This window comes from Triticum aestivum, chromosome 7D (assembly GCF_018294505.1).
Source record: "Triticum aestivum cultivar Chinese Spring chromosome 7D, IWGSC CS RefSeq v2.1, whole genome shotgun sequence".
NCBI classification, from domain to species: domain Eukaryota; kingdom Viridiplantae; phylum Streptophyta; class Magnoliopsida; order Poales; family Poaceae; genus Triticum; species Triticum aestivum.
In genome coordinates, this window is record NC_057814.1 from 189,677,462 (window position 1) to 189,692,739 (window position 15,278).

Here is a 15,278-nt window from a genome sequence, read left to right on the forward strand (position 1 = left end):
TAGTATAAAAATCATATAAATTATCTAAGATTGATAATATAATAGCATGAAACAATCAAAAATTATAGATACATTGGAGACGTATCAACCGACACATCTCACGTGGGGTTTTGTAAAGTATCATGAAGCAAAGGGTACATCACATGATAACCAAAGTCTCACTCGAATGCCATTCGTGTAATCATAGGGATCAACATGGACGTCCACGGTTCCGCTGTCGGTCATTGAATGAAGGAGTTTTGTTCATGTCTATGTGTTATCGAACCTGCAGGGTCACAAGCTTAGGAAATCACGATCTGCTGAGTGTTAGTAGGATGAGATTATTGAGCACTTATTTTTGGAGTTGTTTAATTAATATACAGAATAGTTTCGAGAGGAGCCAGAAGCGTTTCGGGGTCACTCGAAGGGTTTTGGAGTTTATCGGGCAATACCGGGTATTACCGATAAATAACATATAGGTGGAAAAAAATTCTGGTGGTGTTAAATTAATAATAATAGGCTCTAGTATTTATTAGGAGTATTTTATATTTAATTTAATATCAACGGGTTTTAAAATGCCAAGAGGTGGAGGGAGAATTGGGCCACCAAGGACAAATAGGGGAGGTGCCCCCCGTTCCCCCTTTGGGAGGCCGAATTGGGGAGGAGGAAGGACTCCTCCTTCCCCCCTTGTTGCATCCCTCCTCCCCTCCAACCTATATATACTAGAGTCTTTGGGCACTTTCAACCACGCAAATTTTGGAGCCTCCTCTAGTTCTCTATTTCTACTTCGAGCTGATCCTAGTTGATCAATCAGAGCTTGACCTAGTTCCTCTGATCCTCATAATTAGAAGCACGGTGTGGTTCTAATCCCCCCTAATTCTCCGGTGACGGTTAGCTCTGGATGGCGAAGTGCTCCCGGATCGTGAAGGTCGTATGCTTGCAACTCGTAGAGAGGCTGTGCTTTCGGTCTTCCATTCGAGGGATTATTCATGTGCGGGGCGCGGGATCGTTCATTACGGTCGAGAGACTCCAAGTATGATCTACACCGACTCATCTATTTTCGCTGCTACTCATAGTCGATAATGATCATGATCCAAACCGTAATGAAAGTAGGGTAATTTTTTGTTTTCTACTACGTTTCCCAACAGTGGCATCATGAGCGGTTCTATGACTAGATGTAGGTTTTGATCTAGATCACATGTGAATGTGAGGGTTTGATGTTCTTTCTATGCTTCCCTCAAGTGTTGCGTCGGTTGAGTTCACTGGCGACATGATGTAGCTTTGTGTAAAGTTCTGACAATTGATCGGCTCTCGCTGTCGAGGATCTGCTAACAGGTCTTTGGGCTTCATCATAGTCAAGAATAGTGAACCATTGCAAACATAAGGGGGCGATGAAGACGAACAATCTTCTAGGGGTCATGCGTATTTGGCGACATTTAGTGTGGGGCTAGAGATTTTTAATAAAGTCTCTTCCCTCACACACCCCGAAAGTTAATCTAGCAACAAGAATTGTCGCCTTAATGGTGGTCGTAGGTAGCTAGTGTTATCCAGAAACCGTAGAAGCCACGTAATTAGAATTTGTCGAACCGATTAGAGGATGTCTAACTTGGTTTTTCTGCTTTGCATATGATGTGGCATATCCTTTGTAGTGACAATGAGTTTATGTATAAGTTGGTTATATGTTGTAACATTAAGTGGCCTACACGTCACTGCATGATAGCTGGAGCCACGGGATTGAAACTTTCATGTAACAGATCTAGAGATAGCCTACAGGTTACAGGTGATGATGGCAAGTGTACACAAAGGACCCCAACATGGAGAAGGTGTACCAGGCACAGGAGGAGGGGCTGAAATTTTCATGGCATGGCAGCGTTTTCCGAAATTGGTGCCACGTCGGTGTTTTTGAAATGCTCATAACGGAAACGTTTTCTGAAATTGCCGCCATGACAACGTTTTTGAAACGGCTTCCATGGCAACGTTTGAACTGAAGATTCAAGAGGACCGTGAAGACTTCCCGGTGCCCAGGGTTATACCACATCATGCTATTATGAATTGTTTGAGATGTTTATCCCTTTGTTGTTTGCACCCTTTGACTGCGCAGCAGTCAATTATTAGGGTGGTCTCTCACATAAAACACCAAGTTAAAAGGTGCTCCTCCTAGTGTAGCAATCGTCTATAACATGTGGCTTTTTGGGGTACTACATGCTACCACGAGTACAAACGAATCATGAAGTGTAAGGCGGGTGAAGGTAGGACCTCACAAAAGGAACACTCGATCATCTTGAAGTTCTGGCAGAAAAGTTCTGAGCTCGGAGCACAAAGCATTGAAAGATGAACAAGAGTCATATGGAGATATGATCGGCAAATTTGCCCACCGGTTGAAGTTCACGTCATCTATGATGCTACCATGCATGGCTGTGAACAAGGTTATGATATTGAATCAGCTACTTTGAATTATGACAGATATTGATTTGAGTGGGAGTGCACTTTATGTTAAAAATTGTTTAAACACTAGTGCTAATTAATTATGATAATATGTCTAAGTGAATCTTATGTTGTAGATCGCAATAGTTTCAATTTAGCTCCGTTGTTTGAGAAAGAAAAGTTAGCTGCAGTAGTAACCTGCATGGGAAAACTACGATGGTGGCATGTGTGGTACGAAGTCTTCCTAGTGTAGAACATATTATGTACTCAGATCCGCTAAGCTAAAGTGTCAAGAGTGGCTCAAGTATCCAGTTAGTACTATGTCATTACATAAGTCACGGTAGACACATACCAATTGGAATTCCAGAATCCCTAAGAATGCCTTACTCCATGCTAGTTCCAAGTGTTACTCGTTTTGCTTCTCTCTTATGTTATTTACTTTTCATTCGCGCTTTACCCAAAACTACTATTTAATTCTATACTCAATTTTCTTTGATCTTTAATTACTTACCGGCACAATTGCATAAGTCACCACAAGGGACATAAATCCAATTCATATGCTCCCAATCAGATTGATATTCTTACTTCTGAAAAGCTACAACTAAACCTTCTTCACTTGCAGGCCATCATGGGTACACAGTGACATGTTCGTGTGTGAAGAAATTTTCATTGCATTTTTGCCAAAATTCCAACGTGGTAACTTCCCTACCAATATAATGGGAATGCCATGAACACTAGGTGGCCACTTTTAATGTGCCTTTTTATCTAAGCATACACATATGTGGAGAGAAAGCCAACAGTGGAGACAGATCATAAATCTGATTCACTATTGGCAGTTAAAACAATATGAATTTAATGGTTCGAAATAAGTGATATTGGCTTTTTTGTGTGATACGCAAGCATGGAATGGTAATGGGGTATGAGGGTCACTATGGTGCTAAAATACTTAAATTTTGTACCTAATGGCGTATTAGCAAAAATTCACGACCCTTGCTCTACAAAATCCAACTAGTGAATTTGGATGTACCATATCTGCACCAACATATCTGTTCACCATAGTGCCACGCAAGATTTAGGCCATGCTATATTTAGTATGTAATTGATCATTCATGATTGTCCTTCTTTATTCAGTCAGGAGCAGAGCCATGAATCAATAGAAGGCGGCAACCCCAACTTACCAAAGATTAGGGGGGGCAAACACAAATTATTTAGCATTTACATGAAACTTTATAATATGTATATACAATTTTCTCAATCTGGGGGTGGGGGTGGGGTCATGAATCCCCCCACCATTGGCTCCATCATTGATCCCAATGAACAATAAGCAATTATTTTCGTGAAAAATATATTCGTGCGTACATTATAGCTCAACCTTTACACGTGTACACACACATAGGGCATGTTCGCCTCAAACCACTTTTCACAGCACCACCATCACCATTTCATATGACACGTGTGCTTCTCAATCACCAACCCCATGCGCTACTTGCCCAAGGCACTTCCTATAAGAAGCCACCTTCCTAGGCCATCGATAAGCATCCAACATCGTCTACCAAATCACTAGCCATGTCTTCAAGAGATGGTCTATCCCAGATGGCTATCCTCCATTGCAACACTAGCATGATGGGGTCATCCTCGCGCTCGTCCTCCACGGTGTGGAACGAAGGTAAGGTGGAAAAGAAGGAGGTTGCTCGCACTGGCAAGCCAGAGCGCACCTCCTTCAAGTGTTCCCAGTGCAACAAGACATTCCCAACCCAGCAGGCCATGGCTGGCCACTGCAGCGCCCACACCCAGGCTAGCTTCCGGAAGAGGGCGATCGCCAGACACACCAATCAGATCTCAAATGCTCCTGCGATGGTTGCCCTACCTCGCAACCCGCCACGGCTTCCCCAACATCATAATGTTGATGCCGTCCACTTTTGGTGTTCGCGGGAACATATCTCAACCAGGAGCAACCCTGTGTTTCCACTAGGCATAAGGTATGTTCCGTATGTTCGTCCAACCAGCAACCAAGTGATGGTGATGGTTCCATACCTTGAGCTACATGGTCATAGTACCATGACACCAGCGATGATGGATCCAACTACAAATCCTGCATTAGAGCCTCTAGCACCATCTCCTAGCATGCCAACATCCACACTGCTTGGCTGGAGAGCATTTGTCCCTATCTATAGTGTGCCATCTTGTGGAGTTAATGTTGCTCAACCCAGTGATGCTCTGTCCTCGACGAATACACCAAGACGCACAGAAACTGATCTGACACTCCAGTTGGGCTCTGGTAATAAATACACCCAAAAGAGGACACTACCTTTGCTCAAGTCACTAATAATGGCATCAAACATCCGACAAGGTGCCAATCATAGATGCAAGCTGGCAACAGATGGTGTTGATCAAGGTAACATGGGGGAAAGTCAAGCGGATGGCTTAGATCTGGAGTTACATTTGTTTCGCTAGTTGTGTACAAAGGTGGAGCTTAATAAGGATGCACCCCAGCAATCAAATTGTGATGCAGTATGACATCAATAAGCTATAGATTGCACAAGTAAATTTGTGGAAACTTCTTAGACGTGCATAAGTGTTTTAATAATAATTTGTGGATGTATCGTTGTTTGTTCTCAAATAAAGAAGTTCTACAATTGTTGTGTACACTTGACAATCAATTAATTAATAGCTCCATGTTTTTTCAGGGTTGTTATTTTCTTCGATGTTGGAAGAAAGTGTATCTTTCCAAAAGAACAGAAGGCCCTCATCTTATGAATCAAGTGATGCATACAACCTATTTTATGAAAAATTTATTTATGGCAAATTATCTTGTCTGAACATAGAAGAAAACATAAACTTGCTAGAACTTAGGCAAGTGATGGTAAAATACATGCTTCCCCATAATTCTCTTCATGAGGGTGTGACACATACGGTGGTGGAGGACAAAAAAAATGAGGTAATACAGGCTTTGGCGCTATTTTGCAACAATGTTTGACCTCCATTAATATAACAATATCAAAAAGATATGCTAAAAAAGCAAAGGCATGATGCAAACATCAATGTGCTTCTATCCTCAACATGGATGCGATTAAAATAATTGCCTGGCCCAAGTTTTATTTTTTTCAGCAGCAAAAATATTCTTTTCAACAATATTTCAGTATATGAAGTAATACGCACTTTAACCTTACATATCACCCGGACCCTTTTCATACACATCAACGAAAATTCTAGCAAGCATACTATTGAAAAGAGCATTTCAATACAAAACCAATCCAAAAAAGGATCAATTCAATTGAATAAAAGATGAACAAGTTATGCAGTCAAAGTTTGGTCACATATCAAATAGAAAATAACCAAAAAACTTTTTATATTGAAATATGATGTGTGATATGTTTCCGGCCTATCTATCACTTTCGATTGTTTCATGCTATTATATTATCAATCTTGTATGCTTTATGTGCAATTTTATATCATTTTTGGAAACTAACCTATTAACTGAGTGCCCAATGCTAGTTCCTGTTTTTGCCTCTTTTATTAATACACAGAAAAACCATACCAAACAAAGTCCAAACACGATGAAACCTTACTGTGCTTTTTTCTAGACCAAAAGAGACTATACAAGCTCCCCCCCCGGGGGGGGGGGGGACACTACTGGAAACATAGAGTTTGCCATCAGTCAGATCCTTGTCGTCTGCTAGCGGACGACAAAGAAGGCCTTTGCCGTCTGCTTCTAAAAAACCGATGACAAAGTCCTTCTTGCCATCACCCATTTCTTTGTTGTCCGCCGGCGGACAGCAAAGAGGTGGGTGGGGTCCAGTGGAGGCCCAAACCCTAATGGCCCACCAGCCCCACCTCTTTGCCGTCCGCTGGCGGATGTCAAAGAGTTGAGTATGTAACGACCGTCCCGCCCCTCCTCTCTCTTCCCTCTCCATCTCCCTCCCCGACCCCTCGCGCGCCCCCGACCCCCACCGCGCCCCCGCCGCCCCGCCGCTTCGTGGCCGTCCCGCCGCCCCGCCCCGCCCCTCCCCTGCTGCCGCCTGGCCCCCCTCCACCAGGCCGCCCCTCCCCTGCGGCGGAGCTACTCCACCGGGCCGCCCCCTACTCCACCGGCCGCCCCGTTCCCTGTGGTGAGCTCCTCACACTTTTTTTCTTCTGTTTTTTAAATTTTACTTTTAGGTTTATGCTTTAGTTTAGTTTTAGTTTTAGTTTAGAAAAAGAAGAAGAGTAGGAGGAGGGAGGAAGAGGAGGAGGAGGGAGGAGGAGGAGGAGAAGAAGAAGAAAATAAGGAAGAAGAAGATGGAAAAAAAGAAGAAGAAAAGAGGGAGGAATAGAAGTTTACATTAGGTTTTTTTCTTCTGTTTTTTAGGTTTAGTTAGTGTAGTTTAGGTTTGGATTATGTTTTTTCTTCTGTTTTTTAGGTTTAGGTTTATATTTAGTTTTATGTTCAGTTAAGAAGAAAGATGAAAAAAAATAAGAAGAAGAAGAAGAGGAAGAGGAAGAAGAAGAAGAAGAAGAAGAAGAGGAGGAGGAGGAATAATAAGAAGAAGAAGAAAAAGAAGAAGAAGAAGAAGAAGAAGAAGAAGAAGAAGAAGAAGAAAAAGAAGAAGAGGTTAGGGGTGCGTCGGCGCCGATGGAACCGGGTCGAGGTTAGGGGTGCGTCGGCGCCGACGGAACCGGGTCAAGGATCGCCAGTCGCCAAGGAGTTGAGGCTCGGGGCAGAGGGTCGAGGATCGAGGGGAGAGGGGTCGCGGGTCTAGGGGTCGATGGTCGAGGATCTTCCGGTCCGAGTGCTGACCGACTGGTGTCGTAGCTTAAGACGAGGACGTCCACGAGCTGAAGGTCATGAGAGTGGGTGAACTGCTTCCATCTGTGGGCGAAGAACGGATGGAAGCAGTTCGCCCGCGCTGATGACCTTCAGCTCGGGCACGTCCGCATCTTAAGTTACGACAACAGCCGCACCATGATCACAGTGAAGGTGTTCGATAGGACCGCCGAGGGGTCGAGGGTCGAGAGTCGAGGATTGCTGAGGGGTCAGGGGTCGAGGGTCGCCGAGGGGTCATGGTCGAGTGTCGCCAAGGGGTCGAGGGGTCAAGGGTAGAGGGTCGCCGAGGGGTCGAGTGGTCGAGGGGCGAGGGGTCGAGGGTTGCCGAGTGGTCGAGGGGTCGATGATTGCTGAGGATTAACCCAAACTGACTCATGACAAAAAATCAAAGCGTAGAAAGAGAAACCAAAGACGGAACAATACGTAGTGAAAGGTTGTGCAACTAGGATGATATTCTGTAACAGTTATTTAACGAATTTGAGAGGATGACGGTGAAGAACTCGGAAGCCATTGGTGTCTTTCGACTTCTTCGCCATCATCGTCTCCAATTCATTAAAAAAGCTGATACAGAAAAATCATCCTAGTTGCACAACCTCTCACTATGTACTATTTCGTCTTTCGTTTCTCTTTCTACGCCCTGATTTTTGTCAGTTTGGTTGCACTACACCACAACACTTAATTGGGGGCAGTTAACTGCTGGAGAAATTGCTGAATAAAGGCAAACTATTTGCCGGGACATTTGTTTCTGCCGGTATATATACTTGACGGCACGCAAACTGCCGGTAAAACTTGAGCCACAGGGGCATTGACACTGCCGGTATTCCAGGCGCATATTCTGCCGGGACAACACAACCACGGCCCGTTTTCTGCCGGGCCCTCTTATTTGGCGCCAACCTGAAATAGTATCGGGCCTAGCACGGAAGACATCCAAAAAGGTTTCGCGGCCTAGCCCAACCTCTCTTCTCCAAATCCCTCCGAATCGACCCGCCCACTCCCGTCCATTCCAAACCCTACTTCCCCAAATCACAGACCCACCGCCGCCGCCACCCCCGCCCCCCACTCCACCGCCGTCCCTTCCTAACCCTACTTCTGGCCGGCCCGTTCTCCCCTTCCCTGTGCGCCGCCGCCCTACCTCTCTTCCTCCGCTCAGCTGCCATTTCCATGGAAGCGGCCCGACCTGGTCATTGCCGGATCTGGCGGTCTGGCCGCACTGGTGGTCGATGCTGCCGGATCTGGCCGCTCCGGGCCTCATCAACGCCGCCCCGGTTGTTCACCTCCCCATCACCGCTTTTCCCATCGTCATCCCGTCCGCCTCGTCCAAATCAGCTGAGAGGGTAGTCGCCTGTCTCCTGAGGAGTTCGTCCCCGACGGCCTCTCCAAGGACTCCCTCCCCCTCACTCCCAACGCCACTGCCTTCGGAACATGTCCTCTTCTTCGTGGCATCCAGTTCAAGAAGGGTCAACCGCGAGCTGCATCGACATCGAGTCGAGCGTTCCTCTTCTTCGTCGGGCCTGCACCATCTCGGGGTGCAGCCGTGCAGCACCTGCTGCTGTGGAGGACGGATGGCGCGGTGCTGGTAGAGCTGCTCCGGGCCTGCCCAGTCGAGCTCAACCACTAATTGTTCAACCAAGCGCTGCACCACCACTTCCTCTACACTCGCTACCAGTGAGCACCACAACGCATCTATCATCATCGAGCTCATCACCTGTATGTATGGATCAAGATGCTATCACCTGTTTGTTTCCCTGTATGTCTTTTCGGAGTTAACAAGGATACTCACGGTCCAACGCACCAACTAAATCTTTTGTTCCTTAGGTGCTTCTTCACATATTTTATTAAGGAATATAGATGAATGGCTTCTATCAGCGGCAATTAACAAAAAAGCTTGAGATTTGTTAAAAACTAGAGGAGATACATTGGTGGCTTGGTCTCTTGTAGATGCCTGGATAGATGGATGGCTTCTAGCGCCTTGCCGGCGAGGCATGGGCTGGACAGCCAGAATCAACCTGCCGGTTCCAAAATGCAAAACGGCAGATTGATCAAAACAGAACATGATTCATTTCGATTTTAGTTTTTAAGCTGGTTGATTGAGCATGAACAGGTTACAGGTACAGAAATATCATGTAGGCTGATGCCCAATGGCATAAACAACATTATTTTCTTCAAGTAGATTATTCCTTGGAATTGGATTCTTCAGCTAGTGAAAACCAACACTACTATTTTTCTAAAAAAACATCACTACTAACTATCATATGACTATACTAGTAAGCTTGCACGTGCAACGCATGTCTTGCTTTATACTCTAGTATTAATTTTGTTTCAGATATTTACAAACATTAAAGAAGAAAAGTTGTGTCTTTTTATCCAAATAATTACAAATGATGGTGACTGTTTTGCTTGGATTTATTCTATGCCAACAGTTCAGAAGAATTTACAATTTACCATGGATGCCCAGGAACGGTCTTAAATATACAAACTTACACACAAATAATTATACTATAAAGTCCAATCATACAGGGTAATAATAGGAATGTGATGAAGAGATTATCCATCAGTAAGGATACTGGTATCAGTAGTATACATGTTCTTTGATGTGTTCATCTTTTGAGCAAATAAGTCTAGCAATGCAAGTGAAGACACAAAGAAAACTTGGAAACTGTCAGGAACTGGTGCCCATGGCAACAAGGCAGGACATGTGTGTACAATTGGATCATATTCTGGTAGTACATCAAATGTGCCGGTTAATTGTACAATTATTTCTTCCACATTGAAAAACAACCTGACTTTTTTTCCTGAAACATACTTATAATACAACTATTAATGGTACCAAATGTTAGTGAAATCATGCCTTGCCGGAATTTTCCTTGTTTCTTATGATAGTGTGACAAGTAAGCCTCCATGACTCCGGTTTCTGACCAAGCCAATGAGCTGCATAGAGTAGAGTTAATTGACAACTTTACAATAAAATCATCAAGCACAATCTTCGTGGGTGAATAGTGTTACAGTGAATAATAGTGTTATATCATGAGGTTGCAAACTTGCAATACAAAATAGTGGTAAATCAATAATAATTATGTATAAGCATGCATGAGACCAATATTCGGCCTCCAGTACATATTAGTGGCAAATCAATAAATAAATCATCAAGCACAATCTTCGTGGGTGAATAGTGTTACAGTGCATAATAGTGTTATATCACGAGGTTGCAAACTTGCAATACAAAATAGTGTTTAATCAATAATAATTGTGTATAAGCATGCATGAGACCAATATTCGGCCTCCAGTACATATTAGTGGCAAATCAATAAAAAAATCTGTATAAGAATGAGAGAAAATTAGGAGAGCACCTAAGCATACGTGTGTAGGTCACATACCAAGAATTGGCATAATTAGCACGCACAAGCGTCAGGAGAATCCACCAGTTCTTCAATCAACAAAAAGAAAGCCACCTCCATCCTCCAACCAATATTAATGGAATCAATTGAGAAATCAGCATATAGATTTTGGAGGTGCTGCCGGCGTCGGGGTTCCCGGTGGGAGAGGAGCGGCGCGTCACTGTTTCAAATGAGTCAATGAGACAATAAAGCTCCAGATTTTTAACAAAATAAACAATCAAACTGGTTTAAGATGCAAGGTTCATGACTTCCACAAAAAGAGCTCTTTTGGGATTGTAAGATGCATCAGCTCAAATTAGGAACTATCATCCTCACCGTTTCCAACAAAAAGGAAATGATAGGAGAACCAGTAATTCACATTTGCTTCACCATGAAACCTTGAGCATGCTGCAATTTTTTCAACGACTGCACGTAATTTGGCAATTGAATAGGAAAATGGGTTCAAAGATGACATAAGCTATGTAGGTAAAGGGCAGAAAAGTCACACTGGCATCTTCAATTGCAAATGGAAATAATTTCACTGAAATAAAGAAGCAAAATCAACCAATATTGACTCGACCGAAACCTAAATAAAGAAGCAAGGGTCATGAACATGTACATCAAACCTCAGTATTATTGAAATCCGTCGCATGCATAGAATAGTGGAGCATTGACCTGCAAAGTAACCTGGGCTCAGGTGTTCAGCCATCTCAGTCTCCCCCATCCTCATGGCTAGCATAATTGGACTTTAACACAGTGCCAAATGGAAGTCATTTATTTTTTTGGAAAACGGAGTCATTCTCTCCGTCCAGTTAGTTTCACAGTTGAATCCATCTACAGGAATCAACTATTTGCATGTGGCAATCTATTAAAGGCAGAAACACATCGTCAAGCATGATCTTTCACGGATCTACATACATTTATATGTTCGCTTTATCAAATCAAAGAAAGATTAAATTGGTCCATCCAGAGCTTACACACGACCATCAAACAACGTGTCTACCTTTTACATGGAGGATTCAGATGAAGGAATTCTCTCCAAAGCCTCCTCACGTACGCATGGTGCTAGAGATCTCGCTGTTGAGGGAGCACGGCAGGGAGAAGAGGCGCCGGGGCGGGGCGTGGCAGGCCCGGGTAGCGTGACATGGCGGGAGGGGGCCTCAGCGGGAGCGCAGGCGCGCGGGGGGCGAGACAGGGGCGGCGGCGGGCCGGGGCGCGGCGGCGCCGCGGTGCGCGGCATGCTGCGCGCGGCACGACACGAGGTCGGGGGTGCGGCGGCTTCTGCACCCTGGTGGGCGCGGCGGCGGGCGGGGAGCGAGGGTGGGGATGGTGCTTATCTTAGGGTGCGTGATTACAGGGATGCATTGCGTGACTATATGAGGGTGAGTAATTTTCACGATTCCTTTTCTCGTGCTATTACGGGCGATGCATTTGCGGAAGCCCGGCGTGAAGTTTCCTCTGCGGGGCTGTGGAGTATGGTCAGACAATCTAAATTATTACGTACACACGGGAGGATAGATTAGATTAAGGCTAGCCGTTAGATTAAGTTTAGTGGACCTAATCACACGGTGATACTGCATCCGTGTACGTTTTGTGAGGTGCACCTAAGAAAGTTCTTGTTCATTTGTTTAATAGTAGTGGAGATGAGGTGAACAGGATTCAGATTTCAGAAAGGGAAATTACCTTGGTGGCAGGTGGCTTGGTCTCTTGACTCTTGTAGATGCCCAGTGTCTGGCGAGGCCGCAGGGGGCGAGCCGAACGATCCGGAGCAGCGGGCGAAACCGCGGAAGGCGGACCGTTCAGTTCTGCGTACATTTTTGAAGGTTTGTTGCTCCAAGTTGTGAAGCCATATAGTTAGTTTGTCCCTATCAGCTATAATAGCAAAAGTATATAGTCCTATTTCAGGTCTAAGGGTCAGTTTAGAAAACAAAACAAGAAAAGGCTCAGGTATACTAGGTCATATGGAAGATTCTTAGAATGTAGGCCATGTTTTGTTAAAAAAAGATGGGCATGTTACTGACGTTCGCTTTCATTTCTGATCCATCTGTCAAACATAAATATTGCGAGCAAGATCACCGCCCAAATACGAACAGTTTAGAATCTTCCATGCCTTAATTTTTCTATCGGTTTGATGAATTGATGATAAATCGCGCTGGCATTTTCTTGTTAATTCTTCGGGTGTATGATTTTTTTTTTGCCTCTATTAGGATTTCAGTTATATTTGTTCCAATGTGGGTTAAAACTCCTTACTGTGTCGGTAAAGTGCATGCTCTTGGTTTTCCCCATTGACCTTTGTTGCTCTGAATTTGGGCACCTGGGTAGTGTAGCAGTACTTGTTACATGCAGGTAGTGTTAGAAATCAGCACTAATTCCGATTTTTTTTCCATCATTGCTGCTTAGCACTCCCATTTCTTCGCTGAAGGATAGAATATGGAGTGATAGAAGCTTTGGGAAAGGGCTGGAGCTCTAGGGCTTATGGTGGTTCTGCCTAGAAATTGTTAGAAGCAATCTTGTCCCTAAAATTTAAACATAACTAAATCTAGGCACTTCTCAAAAGCCTCTCACTGTTAATACATATATTGACATTGTGTATCCTGCTTCGAGTACTGCACCTTATATTGTTAGTATATATTACTCAATGGTTCTGAATTAAAGCTATGCATTTCTTCTATTATACTCTAGATGAACTTCTACTAAACCTGATAAAAGAGGACGCTACAACAACCACTTAAAAAGTAGTCATAGCTACACAAGCATGTAACAATATGTACTTATTGATATATTCTACCAAGGAATATAATTCAAGCACTTGTCAATGTTTTATTTTTGCAGATGGAGGTGGATTATAATGCTTTGGTGATAATAACACCAACCTTACAGCAATATCATTTATGAATAACTACGACAAGGTAATGTAAGTTCCTTCTTGGAAGATGTTCTTTTGAGATTCATGTCTGGCAGGCATTATCTGTCTCTGCATGTTGCAGACTCCAATGTATATCGTGAGAAAGAAGTTTGCTTGAGTAACAAAGAAGTTTCCCATATGATGTTTATGGATTACTTCTGGCAAGGAATCAGAGCTTGGAACCACATGCTTATTCATTGTTATTGTTGGCCTGAAACTTAATATATAACTACCACCCTGCTGCTGCACTTTTGAAATCTTAGATTTGTTAATATGATTCAGTTTCTTAAATTAAAACTGATTGTGGACATCTTTAGTGTCTCTGCCTTATTAGGAGTGTCATTTGATGATAACTTACTTGCATTCAAGTTTTTTGGATGGTAACACCTTCGTCATATTACAAAGTTTTATATTATTATTTTCTTAAGATATTTGCAAGCCTGTCAAACTGTCTTCTCGAAATTCCTGCCATCTTGCAGTGAAAATCCTCAAGCTGACAAGGATTCAAATTAGTCTCCTTTTTTCGCTGGCTAGTACAGTAACTTTGTGCATGTAACATGCTTATACCACTTTCTGCTGTACAAGATAGGTACACGTATTTACTGTTAATATTTGTAGAGACTTTGCACACTATATTTGGATGAGAAGTAAGATAAACTTGCTACTGTCAGTATGATAAAAATGGACATGTTCTCTACTAGAGTAGAGATTACTCTAGAGATGTTACTAGTTGCTCTATGTTTAAGGACATATTCAGCTGTTGTATGCGGCCATGCGGCTGTTGCATATTATTGTTGTAACATCTTCCTGTTAATATTTGTACAGACTTTGCACACTACATTTTGATGAGTAGATAAGCTTGTTACTTATTAAGATAATAAAAAATGGACTTGTTCTCTACTATAGTAGAGATTTTCTGGTTGCTCTATATTCAGAACATATGCAGCTGTTGCATGTGATCGTTGTAACTTAAGTGCTGAATGCAAATGTTGAATGCAAATGTTGTATGTAACATCTTCCGATTTGTTGTAGGTTTCCTAAAGGTACACAAGTTCACTAAGGTTTGTAAGATCTTCAAGCTGCTGGGAATTTGGAAGACCTACAATTAAGATGGAGTGATAATGTCATATGTCTTGTTTGTTGAACCTAGAGATTTGCTTTGCTCATTTTGGTGCTTGTTAAGCTCATTTTGTTTGTGTGGCACACATCTAGAAACATATGTACATATGCTATTGTGGCACTACATTATTTTGGTTGTGGCAAACATATATGTACAGCCTCCTTATATATGGTTGTTTTGTTTATCGAATGAAGTTTAAGATTTCGATGAAGCCTGTATGTTACTTTGACTGAATTGCATGTATAAATTGTGTGATATGTCCTGGTTGCCTAGACATATATAGCGGATGGATATTACATAATACGAAAGCCTAGAAACTTTCCTAGCCAAATCAACTTGCTGGCGTAATATTTGTCGGGTAAATGTGCTTGTGTAGGTAGTTGAACTGCTGGTAATTGCAGTTTCACTTGTCCTGACCAATTTGCCGGGAGAAAATTGACTGCTGGCAAATGCATGGCCAGGGCAGAAAAACTGCCGGGAGAAGTTTATTTGTCGGGACAAGTAATCCTCGGCAGTCGTCCTCGTGGCGGCTCTATCTGCCGGGAGAACCACTGTCTCGACAGTTTATCTTCCGTTTTTCTTTCTACGCCCTGATTTTTTGTCAGTTTGGTTGTTTCAAGTTACAAAACTTGGCTTTTAATCCACATCGCCGAGGGGCCGAGGGGCGACGGG

The 15,278-nt window shown here is 43.3% G+C and overlaps 1 long non-coding RNA gene across 1 annotated transcript; it reads left to right on the forward strand.

Annotated features, from left to right (window-relative positions):
- Window positions 1-8,190: 8,190 nt before the first annotated feature.
- On the forward strand, window positions 8,191-14,817 carry LOC123164505 (uncharacterized). The gene is made up of 3 exons (XR_006482484.1): window positions 8,191-12,404; window positions 13,414-13,490; window positions 14,519-14,817. It is a non-coding gene; the product is annotated as an uncharacterized lncRNA (long non-coding RNA).
- Window positions 14,818-15,278: the final 461 nt, after the last annotated feature.